The sequence below is a fragment of the Engraulis encrasicolus genome, chromosome 12 (genome assembly GCF_034702125.1).
Source record: "Engraulis encrasicolus isolate BLACKSEA-1 chromosome 12, IST_EnEncr_1.0, whole genome shotgun sequence".
NCBI lineage: Eukaryota > Metazoa > Chordata > Actinopteri > Clupeiformes > Engraulidae > Engraulis > Engraulis encrasicolus.
In genome coordinates, this window is record NC_085868.1 from 56,175,428 (window position 1) to 56,182,927 (window position 7,500).

Below are 7,500 nucleotides of genomic sequence, written 5' to 3' on the forward strand. Positions count from 1 at the left end.
ACACACACACACAATATTATAATACAATAATGTATCATAGAACCGCTTGTCATGATGCGTCCAGAACCTTTAAAAACACACACACACACACACGCACACACACACACACGCACGCGCACGCGCACGCGCACGCACACACAATATTATAAAACAATAATGTGTCATAGTCCACTCATATGTAGAGGAACCGCTCGTCATGATGCGTCCAGAACCTACACATACACACACACACACACACACACACACACACACACACACACGCACACGCACACACACACACACACACACACACACACACACACACACACACAATAGTCCATTAACTATTCACCATTTACTACAGTAAGCATGTGCGGCCCCGCTCACACAGTCCTGTTTACTATGTTCACAAACAACATTTAAAATACAATAATATAATATGATATGATATAATATAATAATACAAGAATGTAACATAGTCGATCAGCATATACAAAAAACATACACATGTACTGACACATAACACAAACACACGGGTGCATGACCTTACATTCACACCCAGACAAAACAAACAAACACAAGGGCAACAGAGAACTGCACGTGGAGCAATAAAATGTTACAGTTTAACATACTAATACACAGTTGACAATGGGTGTGTGCACACGCACAGGCGCACACACACACACACACACACACACACACACACACACACACACACACACACACACACACACACACACACACACACACACACACACACACACACACACACACACACACACACACACACACACACACACACAGATATATTGAGTAAGTAGCGGTAAACAAGTGGTCTTGTGATGCATAATCAGCTCTGACTCTAAACGAACACACACACGCACATGTGTGTGTGTGTGTGTGTGTGTGTGTGTGTGTGTGTGTGTGTGCGTGCGTGCGTGCGTGTGTGTGTGTGTGTGTGTGTGAGCGTGTGTGTCTGTGTGTGTGTATGTGTGTGTGTGTGTTTGTGTGCGCGCGTGTGTTTGTGTGTGTGAGCGTGTGTGTGTGTGTGCGCGCGTGTGTTTGTGTGTGTGAGCGTGTGTGTGTGTGTGTGTGAGAGCGTGTGAGCGTGTGTGTGTGTCTGTGTGTGTGTGCCAGCTGGCTCTGTCCCAATGCCAAGGATGCAGGCCAAGACTCCGTAGCAATCAAAACATCATTTCCTCAACTCTAAGGTCGGGGGCAGAGACACTTAAGAGACGAAACACTTAAGAAAGTGTCCATAGAAATGAAGAGGGGCAATTCGTAACACCAATATGGCATGTGCCTGCTCATCTCCCACCTGTCCGCCCGGCAACAAGAGCCAATTGCCTGCTGAGCTACGCTGTCATTGATCCAATCAACCCGCTGCATCGGCGTGTAAGCTTTTACGACTGCTCAAAACCTAATTGATATGACGGCATCATAATTCCAACCCAAGAGGAGCATTAATATTACATAATATTAAATATTACATAATAATATTTAAAACTCTACCAGATATGGCAGACTAGTAGAGTAGAGTAGAGTAGAGTAGAGTAGAGTAGAGTAGAGTAGAGTAGAGTAGAGTAGAGTAGAGTAGAGTATCGTTTATTGATCCCAGGGGGAAATTAAGGTGTCAAGTAGCATACACACATACATAAATAAAGACATTGCTCACAAGACGTAACACACATATTACACATAAAGTAGGATATAATTAAAGACACCGTGTGGTGTTCAGGATTAAAGAAAGAGATAAGTAGAAAAACACAAAAAGACGAAAAAAAAAGAGACTAAACACGGAGCTACTCGACTTGCAGCCGTACACCAGGCGCACCGGAAATACTAAGTTATCAATACCGCATCTTGATACATGTCCCCAAATTATATTGGAAACTGTACTGTGAAATGATTCTGATTTTGGTGGCGTGAGGAGGCCGGAGCACCCTTTGTGTGTAGTTTGGTGAAACGCAGCCAGAGGGCGCAAGTCAGAGTAGTGTTTGGTATGGTGTTAAACGAGGCCGACACGGAAGACCAAAACAGCTGACGGGCAATTAACTAGGAATGCTGTCCTGCATCCTTCACTTCTCCGGGTCATATTGTTAAACCAGCACTGATAGTATTATATTGAAACCAGTACTGTGTGACATGGCAGACTACGTTATCAATACCACCACATCTTGTCAGATTTCTCCAATTATATTGAAACCAGAAGGCCAACTGTGAGGTGCCAAGACTGTGGAGGCTGGTCTAATTTCAGTACAGTAATGTAATTACACTGGTACCACATCAGCAGCTGGCTGGATGCCCTCAATGCACTACAGTACTACAATACTACAATACTACGCCTGTTCTCATATGAATGCATCTATTTATTACTCGGCGCTTATTAGTATTAAATAGGCCAGGGGGGCACATTACATTATTATAGTAAATAGTTGCGTTATAAAGTGGGATATAGTTGTGTTATTAGTCGGTTTACACCAGATATAAGCATGTTAATCACTTCATTTGCAAGAACCCACAGTAACGCGAAACATATCTGACCTCATTTCCTGCTGTTCGGTTTTACCTTTCAGAACTGAGTCATTTGGCTCCATGGCGTGATCGCCGGGCGGGGTATATACAAGTCAGGGGGTGAAGTAGTACGGATTTTTTTTTAAAAAGCCACGTGAATTCTCCAATCAGGTTCGAGCTGTTTTGAACACACCTATGCCTTTCCAGAGCTAAGCGATTGACAATGTACCAGATGGTTGGTAACAACCATCGAGAGAACCAGGTTACTGCCTTTTACCATTACGGTGTACATAACCTAGTACAGTACTCTGTACTGTTAGCTGTTTGTTATTTGCTTTTACCATAGTGTATATTACAGTGGTCAGTAATTGGGTCAATGACATTGTAGTAGTAGCGAGAGAGATTGCACCTCAGTGGACAGTGAGAGAAAGACGGCACACAGATCTAATCCCAGACATATACATGAGCGCACACACACTTGTAAAACACACACGGTGGTCTGATCTCTGAGATCTGAGCGACTGAAACACACACCCCGGCACTCTCTCACACACACACATGCACACACACACACACACACACACACACAAACCCAGACCAGTACTCAGCAATTACTGTCACAGAGATTGCACCTGAGCAGACAGTAGCAGTAAGACGGCACCAAAGCCACACACACACTCACACACACACACACACACACACACACACACACACACACACACACACACACACACACACACACACACACACACACACACACACACACACACACACACACACACACACACACACACAGACACACGCACACACACACACACACGCACACACACACACACACACACACACGCGCGCACGTACGCACACACACACACACACACACACACACACACACACACACACACACACACACACACACACACACACACACACACAGACACACAGGACAGCAGCAGTAAGTCGGCACCACATCCAGGGGCCAAAGTGTTGCTGATTTGTTATGTGTAGACGACAGCTCGCTGGAAAACACTCTGAATTATACACACGCAGCGTCTGACTTACTGGTCACGTTCACTAACACATTTTTTTCTGCTCCGACCCCATTTTAGAGCCGCTTTGCACTAGCGATTGGGCAGCAGAGAGTGTGTTGTGTGTGTGTGTCCATATGGGGTGACACTGGAAAACACTCTGAATTATACACAACACACGCAGCGTCTAACTTACTGGTCACGTTCACCAACGCACAAACCTTTTTCTGCTTCGACCCCATTTCAGACCTCAGAACAGTTACTTCTCTCTTGCAATACCTCCGCGACCCGCCTAGGGGTCCCAACTAACACTTCGCCCTTACGATTGGCCACTAACGATTGGGCAGCAGGGCTGGAGTGTGAATAACACGTGTGTTGGGTCTGTGCGAGTAGTCCCCTTCACTAACGGAGGGATAGAAGTAAATTAATTGAATTTGTATGGAGGGGCTGGCAAGAGAAGAGACAACATTTTGACAAGATTTAGGCAACTGGAGGCGATTTGAGTGACTCCAGTGACAGTTTGTAGTTGAACTTCAGGAAATACATTACGCCAATGATCTATGATGCAGTACAGCCACAGCCAATTGGAATGTCGGAAATGCTTGCATTCTGCTTTTTAATGATCATACTCTGTCACTTTTATTAATCATGTTGCTCTTGCTATAAAGCAGCGACAGTCCAGTGACTTTTTGTAGCTTTTGTCTCTTCTGGTGAGTTACTGTATGTGTATATGACAGCTTGCTGGAAAACAGTCTGAATTATACAGGCACACTGTGTGTCACGTCAACGGATGGCCAGCAGGGTTGGGGTGTGAATAACACAGGTGTTGTGTCTGTGTTACAAGTCACATTCACAAGCGGATGGGCAGAATAGAGTTGGGTTTCTGCTGAGAGGGAAAATCAAAGTTTTAGTGTCAAGCCCCTGTCAGGCCCCCTGTCCGCTAAATAAATAAATCATGCAGCTACTGAGATCAGTGTGTCGGTGTCTGTGTGTTCAGGGGTGTGTGTGTGTGTTCAGGTGTGTGTGTGTGTTCAGGTGTGCGTCTGCGAGTATGAGCGTGTTTCATTGCGTGTGTGTGTGTGTGTGTGGTTCGTTGTATGTGTGTGTGTGTGTGTGTGTGTGTGTGTGTGTGTGTGTGTGTGTGTGTGTGTGTGTGTGTGTGTGTGTGTGTGTGTGTGTGTGTGTGTGTGTGTGTGTGTGTGTGTGTTTCGATGTTTGTGTGTGTGTGTGTGTGTGTGTGTGTGTGTGTGTGTGTGTGTTTCGTTGTTTGTATGTGTGTGTGTGTGTGTGTGTGTGTTTCATTGCTTGTGTTAGTGTGTGTGTGTGTGTTTCGTTGTTTGTGTGTGGGGGTGTGTGTCTGCGAGTGTGACAGGGGTGTCTGTTTCTGTCTGTGAGACCAGACAGTGTGTGTATGTGTGTGTGTGTATGTGTGGGTGAGCACTGGGGTCGTCTGCTGTCTAGGTCACGGAACGGACTGTGTGTGTCTGCATTTGTGTGTGTGTGTGTGTGTGTGTGTGTGTGTGTGTGTGTGTGTGTGTGTGTGTGTGCGCGCGCGTGTGTGTGTGTGTGTGTGTGTGTGTGTGTGTGTGTGTGTGTGTGTGTGTGTGTGTGTGTGTGTGTGTGTGTGTGTGTGTGTGTGTGTGTGTGTGTGTGTGTGTGTGTGTGCCCGCACGCGCCTGCGTGTCCCTGTCTGCACAAGCATGCATTTCTGAGAATCTGTACACTGATAAGACATTCCTGTACCTCTGGGATCAGACATTAGATATGCGTGCATGAGCAATAAACAAATGATATCCTATTCACCTAGTATCACCTATAATGTCAGCCTATGGCAGTGGTAGCTCAGGTGGTAGAGGACCCGTTCGGCAGCCAGAAGTTTGCAGGTTCGAGCCCCGCTCTGCCAGACCCCATCGATGTGTCCTTGAGCAAGATGCTTAAGCCCAAGTTGCTCCTGGTGGCAGGGTGGTACCCTGTTTGGCAGCCACGGCCACCGGTGTGTGAATGAGAGTATGAATGGGTGAATGTGAGGCATACAATGTAAATCGCTTTGAGTGCTCGAAGGAGTGGAAAGCCGCTATATAAATGCAGTCCATTTACATTCCATTTATGGAAAAATGAATGGGAAATCTCCAACTTTGACCTTGAAAAAAAGCATGTTCCACTAAATATCAAGCCATAGACTTTAAATATGTGATGCAAGGGGGTTTAATGGTCGCATAAAGGTAGGAACAATTACTATTGCAATTCATCCTGCGTTTTGGCCTTTTTAGAGCTAGATTGGCTTATTGGGAAAGGCGAGGGAATTGTAACCATAACGACAGTTTGGTTCCGTCCATGGCCCTCAGCTATCTAAGCGGAGTGACAAGCACTGATGATGGTCTGAAGGACCGAAAACGTTTTGCACTTCACTGGGTAGCACCTTCTTTATTTTCCTTATGCATTAAAATCATTTATGCATCGGCATCAGTGGTGTGCGAGTTCCTCCTTGCTGCTTCATTGGATTACTTTGTGGAACCTACGCACCCTCCCGGCTACAAACATTAAGGCGCGACACCCCTTTGGAGTAAAGGCTAGCATTTTCAGTCATTAGATACGATCTAGAAATCATATAAACATATGCATTTTCCTTTCCAGATTATTTTAGAAATGATTACTGGCTTATTTTGATTAGTTTTAGACTAATTCCAGCTATCAATATTGTAATGTAAACGGTTTGTGTGCGTTTGTGTATGTCATAGTATGCATGTGTGTCCGTGTGTCCGTGTGTCTTATGCATGTGTGTGTGTGTTGTATGTGTCATATACAGTACGTAGTATATATACCGGTATGCGTGTGTGACTCACAGTGTGATGGGAACAGGAGGCTGATTGTTCATATTTCTTGTCAGTCACACTAACAATCATATACTGTACGTCAGGGGTTCCCAACCTTTTTCCATCATTCCCCCCTTCAGAGGGTCTGAATGCTTCCGAGCCCAACCTCGCGCAGACTGATTTTGCGATCGCTGCGCAGAATCAAAGGAAAGGTGACTAAAGAGATTATACAAAGAGGGACTGTAGTCGAGTGCAGAAGTGTGTTTATTCCCTATGCTATTCAAATTCATGACAATTAATAATATAATGTTGGTGAGGGCTTTTAACTTATTGACTTCATGGCGGGACAGGAAATAATTTTAAAAAACCTCAAAATCAGTTGTCACACGACCCCCTTGAGATGCCTCCACAACAGTGTTTCTCAAAGTGGGGCATAAGCCCCCCTGGGGGGGGGGGGGGGGGGGGGGGTATGCCCCACTTTGAGAAACACTGTTGTGCGTAATGAGAGCTGGTCATCATATCGTTGTCTGTGTGTAATACAGTATGTCCATATGGGTTTGAGTCAGGGACACATGTCCATGCTTGTGTCATATGCATGTGTCCAGCTTATAAATAGGAGCCAGAGCATGGCCATAGGAATATATAGAGAGACAGCTTGTAACTAGCCAGGCTACGCCCTCCTAGTGATCCAACATCTTCGGCGTTGCTTATAGTCAGACAAGGAGAAATACAAATATCGCTTCTGAGTTCCAGGGAAATTGGGAACTCCACCCCCTTAGTCGGCAAGCAATCAACTTTAAGCGGCTCCAACGGCCCTGGGTAGAGGCAAGTTCAAGGCGGTGACGTGGTTTAAGCAGAGACGCTCTATTGGGACTAAGAAAATGTTTGATTAAACTTCTGGGCTCGACCAGTGGCAAACGGAGCGATGGCCTACAGTGCAGTATTTCATGCCAACACTTTCACATTTTTTAAAATTCGGCACAGCCTTTTCTGGCCTTGACCAGTAGCAAACCGAGGGAGGCGGGTTAATCAGGTCGTTTGGGAAACATTATTAGTTGTCTTCTTGGTCAGACCAGAATCTCAGTACAAGATTTGAAAGTCGATGATGATTGCTCGTAACGGCAGTATGGTGAGTGTGGGCAAATGTCCCACCTCTTCCACTGCCAACA

General features: G+C 45.5%; 1 protein-coding gene across 1 annotated transcript in view; it reads right to left on the minus strand.

Moving 5' to 3' along the window:
- The window catches only part of prkx (protein kinase X-linked), a 56,832-nt gene that overhangs the window by 24,910 nt on the left and 24,422 nt on the right, over nt 1-7,500 (minus strand). The window lies entirely within an intron of this gene.